This window comes from Amblyomma mixtum, chromosome 7, assembly GCF_055824585.1.
Source record: "Amblyomma mixtum isolate Tamu chromosome 7, ASM5582458v1, whole genome shotgun sequence".
In the NCBI taxonomy this organism is placed as follows: domain Eukaryota; kingdom Metazoa; phylum Arthropoda; class Arachnida; order Ixodida; family Ixodidae; genus Amblyomma; species Amblyomma mixtum.
Genome location: NC_143018.1, coordinates 150,942,529 through 150,954,859, shown reverse-complemented (window position 1 = coordinate 150,954,859; position 12,331 = coordinate 150,942,529). Strand labels below are relative to the sequence as shown.

The 12,331-nt window shown below is 44.1% G+C and overlaps 1 long non-coding RNA gene across 1 annotated transcript; it reads right to left on the bottom strand.

Annotated features, from left to right (window-relative positions):
- Positions 1–8,298: 8,298 nt before the first annotated feature.
- On the bottom strand, positions 8,299–8,860 carry LOC149337856 (uncharacterized). Its single transcript, XR_016284664.1, has 3 exons — positions 8,796–8,860; positions 8,551–8,610; positions 8,299–8,364 (listed from the first exon to the last, which is right to left on the bottom strand). It is a non-coding gene; the product is annotated as an uncharacterized LOC149337856 (long non-coding RNA).
- Positions 8,861–12,331: the final 3,471 nt, after the last annotated feature.

The following is a 12,331-nucleotide window of genomic DNA, read 5'->3' as shown; positions in this document are numbered from 1 at the left end:
GGTTTCTAGTTTCCTTTAAATTGCTAGAAGGCGACCTTGCATTTCAAGCATTCTTGTTTCAGAGGAAGCCTGATTAACCTGTACCTCATTGAGTTTTGACAGGATCTCCTTTTGGTTCTGTATTAGTTCTGTGAACATTTCTTCTGTCACTGAACCGGGATTTTCCTCTACATCGCCCGATAATTTCAGTAACAAACCCGCCAACGAGAAACACTCCAAAAAGCAGCGTAGCACAAGGTGTGGACACGGCAACACTATAAGACAGAGGTCGTCGCTATAGAAGCCATGTTTCGAATGACTAACCTGCACATACAACGAGAACAGAAAACTGGGCAAGTTCGAACGGATTCATCTTAAAGCAGCGCGAAACACAGGACGAGAGAAAGAAACAAGAGACGACACGAGGCGCTCTTGTCGTCTCTTGTTTCTTTCTCTCGTCCTGTGTATCGCGCTGCTTTAAGACATACAACGATACGTTAGGTGACATAGTCACGACGGTGCCGCCGTGTCCACTGGTAAACTTTCACGAATGTTCATTAGCAAGCGCCGCCGCGGTGGCTCAGTGGCTATGGTGCTCGGCTGCTGACCCAAAAGACGCGGGTTCGATCCCGGCCGCGGCGGCTGGAATTTATTTGGAGGAGAAATTCTAGAGGCCCGTGTACTGTGCGATGTCAGTGCACGTTAAAGAACCCCAGGTGGTCGAAATTTCCGGAGCCCTCCACTACGGCGTCTCTCATAGCCTTAGTCGCTTTGGGACGTTAAACCCCATAAACCAACCATCATTAACAAGCATAGGATGTTTCGCTACCAAAAGACACGTGCAAACTGAAATCCATATATCACGTAATAACACTGGAGAAATACAAAGACGCTTACAGAAAATATTCTTGCAGCGTTCAGAGACTAGGTTTTTATACTGAAAAACCTGTTGAAGTTAGTTTCTTTATTAATCATAGGGCTGCATGATGTATCATTTGTCAGCCATGTTCTGTAAGGCTGAAGCAAAGGTTTCATTGTACTTGTTTTCAAAATTTACATATTGTGCCGAGGTCGGCTCTAGGGGTGAAAGTTGTAGAAAGATATATGGTCACGGTGAAAAATATATTTTTTATGTTTGATGGCTTTGCTGTGTGTAAGGCAAACCAACATTAGCTACGTAACATACGAGATTATTCTGTAGAATGTGAATTTGATTTTGTGTAGGTTAGCTACAACAGCACTTCCCAAGACAAAGGAACAGTAGTCTTCCTGTCTGAAAACATTAAAAAAGGGCCACAATTGGGCTTTACCGCATAAAGCAGATTTAAGTTACTGGCCGGTTGAAGAAATTGTCTGGTCAAGGGCTCTTTTTCCAAAGCATTTCTTGCCACAAAAGCTACACGCAAGGCCTGCAGAAAGCTGGCACCTACACAGCAGCACTGGGGATTGAACCCAGCACTGTCCACATGCCAGGCGCATGCCCAAACTTCTAGGACACCGCATAGTAGTCTTAAAATTTTATTTCTTAGGGTAACGGATAATTCAAGCAGTGTACTGTTTTTGAAGGAAACAAATTTGTGCCAGTTACTTTAAGAGAGTAGCTTATATGAACATTTCACTTCTTGTCAAGCACATGTCGATGCTGTGGCAGTAGTGATGTTGTAAAGGGGCAGGAGAGATTAGCCTTGCATTGAAAATTGCGGAGTTGGTCCACCTGTATCACATAGTCTGTAAACAAAACGCAACTAGTAGCATTGCTCTATCACAAAAGGAACTGTGAGATTATGCTTGTGGAAATGTCAAGGACAGCTACGTCACATTAAATTATATTTACTTCTCTTCCCCTGAAATCAAATACCTACTGATCCTTTAGAAATGACACAGAGTTTTTTTATGTGCTGCATGGGACCCTTGTTTTGTGAACAAGAGAGGGAAAGACTTTCGTGAGTAAAGGCGAAATCTGCCTGGTTGTTAGCCTAGCATGCTTCTCCAGGTGAGGGCTAAAGAAGATAAGAAGGTGAGGGTGGAAAAGAGAGGAAAAGGAAAAAAATAAAAGGTGGAAAGTGAAATCAAGCATACCCAAAACTCACGCACTCACAAACACACATACTTATCAAAGGGTGTCCACGAAACCCGTCTCCCTAAGAAAAACTAATAATGCTTTTGTCCCTCATGCAGCCAAATCCGAATCACGCCAGGGTCCAAGGACATGCTGCAGGTGCACGGGGCCATCCTGACGGAGTCCTAAATCACTTAACAGTGCCTTGCAATGGTTAATAAAGGTTTGGCAGCAGCAGATCAAATGTTGAAAATCCTCACGCACAACACATGTCAGGCACAGAGGTCTACTGGATGCACCAATTTTATGAAGATGGTATTTAGTGAAGGGAATGTCCATGCGAATTCAGTGCAGGCAATTGCAATCATGTATATCTAGATTGCGTGACATGTGGAAGTCACAAGTTGGGTCGATATGAAGAAGGGGTGACGCTGTGTATCGCCCCACAAAGAGCGTTGTTTCTGCCAGGATTTAGTAGCCAGAAGTCTCGCATCAAGAAAAGGATATGGGTGGGATCAAAGAGGGGCCGCTAAGCACCGCGACCTTGCTGCATCGTCAGCATGATCGTTGTCTGCGTGGCCGCAGTGAGTGGGTAACCGCTGAAGCACAACACGGTGACGTACTTCACAGGCCTTGGTTTGTAATCTGTTCAGGTTATCGACGATGGGCTCCTGAAGGCTTCCTGATGACTTTATCAATTGTTTGGAGAGGCAATGCCACCAATACGGCCCTTAATCGAGCATTGATCGTAAACCAGAAAGCATCCACTGCGTCGAGATGAGAAATATCCGCATTTACGACTATGCACTCGATAGGACTTAGTGGCGCGGGCTGACCTTAGAAAGAGACTTCCCGGGATCAAGCTTCGCGCAAAAGGATCGTGATTCCCGTCTTGTCCAAATGGCACTGAACACATTTCTGTGCAAGGCAAGCAACGCTGATGTCTTCTTCCAGAAAATGGTTGTAGCGCCGAAACAGACAACGCACAGAAAGCTAGACGGGACAGGCGCCTGTCCCGCCAGTGTGCCTGTCCCGTCTAGCTTTCTGTGTGTTGTCTGTTTCGGCGCTACAACCATTTTCTGGAAACATGCACCAACTAGCCCCCCAACAAGTATTACTGATGTCTTCTCTATAATTCTTCCTGCGAGCTCGTCTCTCGGCTGTGCGACGAATTGCTCAAAGTCGCTCATATTCAGCATCTACAGTTGGGCACACTTTTGGTGAGTTATAACCTTAGTGCTGGACGTTTTAGCATGTGCAACAGCACCAATAAGTTTTCATGATCTAGGTTCGAGAGCTCCAGTTTTTCAACTGCGCCAGTGAAAATTCCCAATTCGTGTAGTGTACCACCACGCCGCTAGGAACTTAAAAAAGCACAACCAACCTCAATGTACGTAGGCTGGTGATCGCTGCCATAAGATTGTATGTCGACATTCCAAGTTGTTGAAAGCAACAGATGCGCAGAAATCATAGAAATGTCAAGGGCACTGGATCTTGCACCTTGATAAAAAGCTGCCTGGCCGTTGTCCACTCAAGTTAAATGGCTGCACTGCGCGAAACCAAATAACTGTTGACGTCTGGCTGTTGATGTGATGCCTCCCCATACAGGATGGTGTGTGTTGAAGTCTGCCATTATGATGTGCAGTGCAGGGGTACTGCGTACGATATCCAGAAGGCGGTCAATGTCAAAGTTTACACACGACGATCACTGTGAAGGACAGGTCCATGATCTTATCAATTTTTGCGTTTCTCTCAAGTTGAAGTTTTTCTGTTCGTTGCATGGAGGTTATTACTACCTGGGTGGAAGCTTGGCTTGGCCATGGCGAAGCGCTAGCCAAGCCCGGAGTCTGAACAGTTGGAGCACGCAAGCACGCAGTGCGGGCTTGATTGAACAGTTTTTGTTCTTCCATGCGTGCGTCCTGCGTGATGTCATTTGTGTGTGCGTGCCAAAGATTCTCACCGAGCTCACTTGGTTAGCAACAAACTGCTGCTGGCGTACAGATGTGCTTTACATTGTGAGCAATACATGCAACTGCTATCTTAGCAAACCACAAAATATCGAATAGACGGATATCAAAGCACCAAAAACCCCAACATAAAGTCGTATACTGTTTATTCATTGCCAACTGCTGAAAAATTGAACGTAATGGAATATGTTGTTGTGAACTGCAGGGACTGCGTGGGCTTGGCATCATCCCTGATCGACACTACCGCGCGCATCGAAGGGGGAACCACGATGTGCGGCGCAGCTGAGTTCGACCGTTGCCCGTTACCGGACTACGAACACTGGTGTGTCGACGTTGTCTACGGCCTACATAAGGCAAGAATCACCAGTGGCCTGCTGGGGCGTGGAGCCGGCACAACGATGCCCGTGCTTACGCATTTTCTGCTGTTTACTCAGGTTAGTGAATTATTGCTGTGTGAATTCAGCACTGTTTTCTTGTTGCCGGTTCCCACGAAACACAAAAAGTGCTTGTAGAAATCTATAAGTCATCTACACCAAGATGTTTTGACGTCTTATAGAAGCATAGCCAAGATTTTATTTAGCCGTCCAAAGTCTTGAAGACCTCCTGTAGCCTAGGCTAATGCAACGCTATCTGTCGGCTACAAGAGGTTTTTGTTGACATCTTGTAGACTTCTAGCTGATACCTTCTTTAGCTGTAAAGAAGTGTTTTAGCTCTTCTGTAGCTGTGGTATCCGATGCTAGTAGTTCGCTAATAGAGGTCTTACCTAGCTGTATATAGATGTATTTTAGGTGTTTTGTATCGGGGCTAATGTAATGCTGTTCAATGAAAGGCACTTCACGAAGAGCCCGTCCTTGACGCCTCACAAGCAATAAGAACTGAAGAAAGTACAAACATCTTCCATGCCTGGGAGACAAAATGTGCATTGAGGGTGTGCAAAAACTTGTTGCTTTGCTGTCTCTTGCCCCTCTTGTCTGACATTTGGCTTGTTGTCAGCAGACTAAAAGTATATTTTCTTCATCAGAAGTCTAGGTACCAGATAATTAATTCATGGATAATGCAGCAGTTTCTTTTGCGAGAAAATTTTGCATATCAAGAGTGCAAAAGAAACTGCTGCATCATTTCATGTATTGACTGCCTGGTAGCTAGACTTCTGCTAAATGCAAACACTCCTTTAATCTGTAGACAACTGGCCAAATGCGAGGCAACAAGGACAAGAGAGCATAGCAACAAGTTTTCTCATACACCCTCAATACACATTTTTTTCCCAAGCATGCAAGAGATCTGTACCTTCTCTTAAACTGAGCTCTTATTGCTCATGAGACATCAAGACGAGCTCTTCGTAAAGCACCTTTAACTTTGGCTGCTGCGTAAATATAAGTAAATTGTGCAAATCTGAGTCTTACAATGCTTACTGCAAGATGAAAGCTTTGGGCAGGCAAACTGTGTTAATTAAATTTATTCATAGTAGAACTACAAGTAAAATTCAGACGAAAGAAAAAAAAGCCAATGTAGTTGGTTCTTAATGCAGGATCTGTTCTGAGCGCAAAAAAAAGCAAGAAATGGCTTCAATCCAAGAATCAAACATTTTATTGCCTCAGTAATACATACCTGCTTATTAGGATTAAAAAAAAGTGACACGTTGAATCAAAACACATGACAAATACCTCAAGAGAACAAAAAGTGCCACATGGCAGGAACAGTTGACAGCTGTCTGCCATATACATGGTAGGCACCAGACCGTGTCCCATGACTCCAACACAGATGTTTTCAGTCGCACTCCAGAGCGGGCATAAAAAGGGCCATGGTTACTGGGTGAACAGAAAAATTAATGTCAATTTTCAGCACTCAATATTTTTTTCTCACTAATTGCACGTAAGCAGTCGAAAAATACACAAGACAGCCAGCAACTAATAACTGTATATCATTCACAAGGGTAGAAACTTGGGCGAGTCGGTAACGGTGATCCATGGCATGAGAGGTAGCGCAAAATGGGACAAGGGACAGAGAAAGACGCACACAACACAGGCGCTAACTTCCAACTGACAGAGCCCAAGCGACCAAGACGAACGTAAACCGTGAGGGCAAACAGGTGCATGCGCCCGGAAAAAAATGAAAATCAGGTGAACGAGGAACTACGGACACGTACACCTCAGCGATTGTTTAAGAAGGCCAGTTCTCTTTTGGTTGGTTTGGTTTATTGGGGTTTAACGTCCCAAAGCAACTGAGGCTATGAGAGATGCCGTAGTGAAGGGCTCCGGAAATTTCGACCACAGTTCTCTTTTGGACAGGGACATAGATGGTTCGCTGACACATTCATTTTTTAAAGCAGCGATACATGCTACTTCAATAATTTCATATGTTCACTGATTCCGGTGTCTGGCCATGATCGAGCACTTATCCAAAAATGGCACATAACCCCACTCCTTACAGTGCAAAACCAGATTACTGCCAGTAAAAGTTTTCAAGTTGTTTTTGTGTTCATGAAGCCTCTCATTCAAGCAACCACCAGATCGACTAACATACCGCTTGCCACAAGAGAGTGGGATGTCAAACAATGCCTTCAGTACATGTCACAAATTTTTTCCTGTGATTAATGGTGCCCTGCAGCTTTTGCGGGTGTTTACCGGCGGGCAAAGTTTTTTTGGATAGCGCACTTAGTTTTTCAGGGGCTGAAAAAATCATGCGAACATTCGCTTTCGTCCCAATTTTCTTGAGATTGTGGGACAGGCAATGAATGTAGGGAATGATGGCAATCCTGCCTTTCTTTCTTTCTGAAGGCACAGACGGCAGTTGATCTTCCTGGCGCTTCTTCAGTATGCCTTCAGGGACAAAAACGCAGATATCAGCTGGGTAGCCTACTTCACTGAACCTTTCGAGTTGTTCGTGAAAGCTATGGCGGATGGTGGGGGCATGACTTTTCCAGTTCATTTTTCAAACATAAATTAATAATGCCTCATTTTACGTGTTTAGAATGTTCGAAAGTGTAAGGATGTGCAGGCTGAAGGTAGGTTATTTCAGTCGTTACTGAAATAACCTATCTTCAGCCTGCACTCCGCTACACTGCTGCACATTCTAAACTTGTAAAACGTCATTATATTGTTTCAAAAATGCCCTGCAAAAGTCATGCCCCCACCTCGTCAGCCAGAGCTGTCACGAACAACTCTCAAGGTTCAGTGAAGCAGGCTACCCAGCTGATATCTGTGTTTTTGTCCTTGAAGACATACTGAAGAATCACCAGGAAGATCAACTACCGTCTGTACCTTCAGAAAGAAAGAAAGGCAGAATTGTCGTCATTCCCTACATTCATTGCCAGACCCAAAATCTCAAGAAAATTGGGACAAAGCGAATGTTTTTCAGCCCCTAAAAAATAGGTGCGCTATCCAAAAAAACTTTGCCCGCCATAAACGTCCCCAAAAGCTGCAGTGCACCATTAATCACAGGAAAAAATTCGTGAAATGGACTGAAGGCATTGTTTGACATCCCACTCACCTGTGGCAAGCGGTATGTTGGTCAATCTGGTCGTTGCTTGAATGAGAGGCTTCGTGAACACAAAATCAACTTGAAAACTTTTGATGGCAGTAATCTGGTTTCGCACTGTAAGGAGTGTGGTTGTGTCCAATTTTTGGATAAGGGCTCGATCGTGGCCAGACACTGGGATAAGTTAACACGTGAAATTCTCTCTGTCCCTTGTCCCGTTTTGCACTACTTCTTATACCATGGAACACTGTATACTGTGTTCCATTTATGATTCTTATGCGTGCTGCTGTAAGTAGAGTGAAAGAATAAAATAACAGGAATATTGCTTTACTTTTGAAACTTGGATGAGATCAGTCGAAATGCCCTTGCTTTATAAACAACTGTTATTTCTGAAAGGCTTACATATTTGACTTCTCTTAGCTGAGCCATTATAATGACACTGCTATTTTCCCTTCAGTATTCCAGTTATTACTGTCTAAAAAACTCAAACAATGTAAAGTTAAGTTTCCAGTGTTCATAACCTGCTGGCATGCATACCTGTGCTCATGTAGGAATTCATTCAGACAGGTCCACATAGGCACAGTTTTCAATCTGGCCCGGAAGGGGGGGGGAGGGGGGGGGGCAATTACCGCCTTCTCTCTTTTCCATTCCTTCCTTGAAATTAACTAAAGCCCTTGCTCATTTGGCAAACTGTAGCAGGTCTAAGAAAACCAAAAGGTCAGGTCAAGCAAACAACAGAATTCGTGCTAACTGCCGGCACCTGTACAAGAAAGCATGAAGTGAAGGGGCAAAACACTGTCAGCTGCGAAAAGTGCTTACCGAAACTTTAGAAGTTGAGCAGGCCAGGAGGTTCTCTGGAAACCACTGTTGAATAACTTCTACCTAAAAAGAAATGTACAGGGTGAATTCATCCATAACACCAGCTGTGCACACTGCACTGACAAAACCAAAAGGTAAGGTCAAGATAACAACAGAATTCGTGAAACAAATTTTTGCTAACTGCCGGCACCTGTACAAGAAAGCATGAAGTGAAGGGGGAAAACACTGTCAGCTGTGAAAAGTGCTTACCGAAACTTCGGAAGTTGAGCAGGCGAGGTTCTCTGGAAACCAGTGTTGAACAACTTCTACCTAAAAGAAATGTACAGGGTGAATTCATCGACAGCACCAGCTGTGCACACTGCAATGACAAAACCAAAAGGTAAGGTCAAGCAAACAACAGAATTCGTGAAACAAATTTTTGCTAAATGCCGGCACCTGTACAAGAAAGCATGAAGTGAAGGGGGAAAACACTGTCAGCTGTGAAAAGTGCTTACCGAAACTTCGGAAGTTGAGCAGGCGAGGTTCTCTGGAAACCAGTGTTGAACAACTTCTACCTAAAAGAAATGTACAGGGTGAATTCATCGACAACACCAGCTGTGCACACTGCAATGACAAAACCAAAAGGTAAGGTCAAGCAAACAACAGAATTCGTGAAACAAATTTTTGCTAACTGCCGGCACCTGTACAAGAAAGCATGAAGTGAAGGGGGAAAACACTGTCAGCTGTGAAAAGTGCTTACCGAAACTTCGGAAGTTGAGCAGGCGAGGTTCTCTGGAAACCAGTGTTGAACAACTTCTACCTAAAAGAAATGTACAGGGTGAATTCATCGACAGCACCAGCTGTGCACACTGCAATGACAAAACCAAAAGGTAAGGTCAAGCAAACAACAGAATTCGTGAAACAAATTTTTGCTAACTGCCGGCACCTGTACAAGAAAGCATGAAGTGAAGGGGGAAAACACTGTCAGCTGTGAAAAGTGCTTACCGAAACTTCGGAAGTTGAGCAGGCGAGGTTCTCTGGAAACCAGTGTTGAACAACTTCTACCTAAAAGAAATGTACAGGGTGAATTCATCGACAGCACCAGCTGTGCACACTGCAATGACAAAACCAAAAGGTAAGGTCAAGCAAACAACAGAATTCGTGAAACAAATTTTTGCTAACTGCCGGCACCTGTACAAGAAAGCATGAAGTGAAGGGGGAAAACACTGTCAGCTGTGAAAAGTGCTTACCGAAACTTCGGAAGTTGAGCAGGCGAGGTTCTCTGGAAACCAGTGTTGAACAACTTCTACCTAAAAGAAATGTACAGGGTGAATTCATCGACAGCACCAGCTGTGCACACTGCAATGACAAAACCAAAAGGTAAGGTCAAGCAAACAACAGAATTCGTGAAACAAATTTTTGCTAAATGCCGGCACCTGTACAAGAAAGCATGAAGTGAAGGGGGAAAACACTGTCAGCTGTGAAAAGTGCTTACCGAAACTTCAGAAGTTGAGCAGGCCAGGAGGTTCTCTGGAAACCACTGTTGAACAACTTCTACCTAAAAAGAAATGTACAGGGTGAATTCATCGACAACACCAGCTGTGCGCACTGCAATGATAAAACCAAAAGGTCAGGTCAAGCAAACAACAGAATTCGTGAAATAAATTTTTGCTAACTGCCGGCACCTGTACTAGAAAGCATGAAGTGTAGGGGGAAAACACTGTCAGCTGTGAAAAGTGCTTACCGGAACTGCAGAAGTTGAGCAGGCCAGGAGGTTCTCTGGAAACCACTGTTGAACAACTTCTACCTAAAAAGAAATATACAGGGTGAATTCATCGACAGCACCAGTTGTGCACACTACAATGACAAAACCAAAAGGTCAGGTCAAGCAAACAACAGAATTCGGGAAATAAATTTTTGCTAACTGCCGGCACCTGTACAAGAAAGCATGAAGTGAAGGGGGAAAACACTGTCAGCTGTGAAAAGTGCTTACCGAAACTTCAGAAGTTGAGCAGGCCAGGAGGTTCTCTGGAAACCACTGTTGAACAACTTCTACCTAAAAAGAAATGCACAGGGTGAATTCATCGACAGCACCAGTTGTGCACACTACAATGACAAAACCAAAAGGTCAGGTCAAGCAAACAACAGAATTCGTGAAATAAATTTTTGCTAACTGCCGGCACCTGCACAAGAAAGCATGAAGTGAAGGGGGAAAACACTGTCAGCTGTGAAAAGTGCTTACTGAAACTTCAGAAGTTGAGCAGGCCAGGAGGTTCTCTGGAAACCACTGTTGAACAACTTCTACCTAAAAAGAAATGCACAGGGTGAATTCATCCATAACACCAGCTGTGCACACTGCAAAGGCTTACGAAAAAATTCAAGGAGGCCTGCCTGCCAAGGGGCTACTTCCTTACATTGTCAAACAGCCAGCATACATATAGAGCAGTACCACCAAGTAGGTTTCCTCAGTGTCGTAGCTATCAATCATAGTGAAACAAACGCTTGACAGGTCCAACAAGTCTATGCAGTAATGCACCTGGATTTTCACGGTTCCCTCTACTCCATTATTTTTTCTCTAAGTTCACAACCAACTGCAGACCTAGGGCAAAACAACAATTCCATAATCTTTAGCAACAACGCATATACAAGTGCAAACAGCAAATGAAATAGCTCAGGGCAGCCCTGCTCAAATAAACAGAAATCAGGTAATCACAGTTAACTGACAAAGTATTATTCCATATTTTCATGAAAACCTGGAACAAAACAAGCTATCGACAATATATTATGCATGCAGTCACTGAATTTCATGAAACCAATACAATTCCCGCCACATGATTACTTTTAAATTGCGGGGTTTAACGCCCAGAAGCGATATATGGGCAACGAGGGTCGCCATAGTGGAGGGCTCCAGATTAATTTGGATGAATAGGGGTTCTCTAACGTGCGCTTGCTTAAGACAGCACACAGGCGTCTTTGTATTTTGACTTTAACAACGTGCGGCCGCCGCGGTCGGCGTCAGATAGCTTGCGAACGGCAAACGAACGCACAGCCACACAGCCACCACGACGGGTTTCATGATCGATTCATGATAATGGGTACTGAACATTCTATTCCTCCATTATAATCATAACCAACGCCTTCTTAACCCGAGTGTCACTGGTAGTCATCAAATTAACTTCAATACGAACATTCGCAAGGACAGAACAGTGTTGAAAGAATGTCGTACGCCAAAAAAGGACGAAACAGGAAGGAAAAACACAGAACAGGAAAGAGGCGCAACTTCCAACTTTAATAACAGGAAAGGAAACCAGGCGCTCTTTCATAGCCGCTGAGCTGCATGAGGGTGCGTGAACTAAAAAACAAATGCGGTGGTGGACGAGTGATAACAACACTACAACACAGCACAACAAGTCATAGGGAGGTCGCTATTACAAAAGGCATGTTGATAACTCATGCGAGCGTGAATGATAGCACAGGTTGAACGATTATGAATAAGGATAAGAACTACCTCTAAGATATTAACAATCATGAAACCGATTGAAGGAAGCAGGCGGACTTTGGAAAGGGCATCTAAACGAAACCGTCCAAAAAAGCTAGTTCGTTTCTGGTGAGGAGAACAGAAGGCGTGCTAACGCAGTTGTCTTTTCTTTGATCAATATAAAAAGCCTCAATGACTTCTCTTTCGATTTTTTCTCTTGCCCTGGCTAGAAACCTGGTCTCTTGAAATTTCGGAAAACAATCTTTACTCCTGCTACAATGTAAAGCTAGATTGCTTCCCGTCTTTCTTTTTAGTGTCACATTGTGCTGTCGAGCACGCTCATTGAAGCACTGTCCCGTTTGCCCCACATATACTTTGCCACACGTCAAAGCGATCTCGTATACCACATTAGTGGTACATTTTGTGAACACTGTTTGATGTTTGACAGTGCAGGCCTTTTTGACCCGCTTTCCTGACACCATCGGACATATGCTTGCCAGTTTGCAGGGGGGCTGAAAAAACCAGCCGCACTCCGTGCCTGGAAGCCACTTTTTTCAAATTGTGCGAAAACCC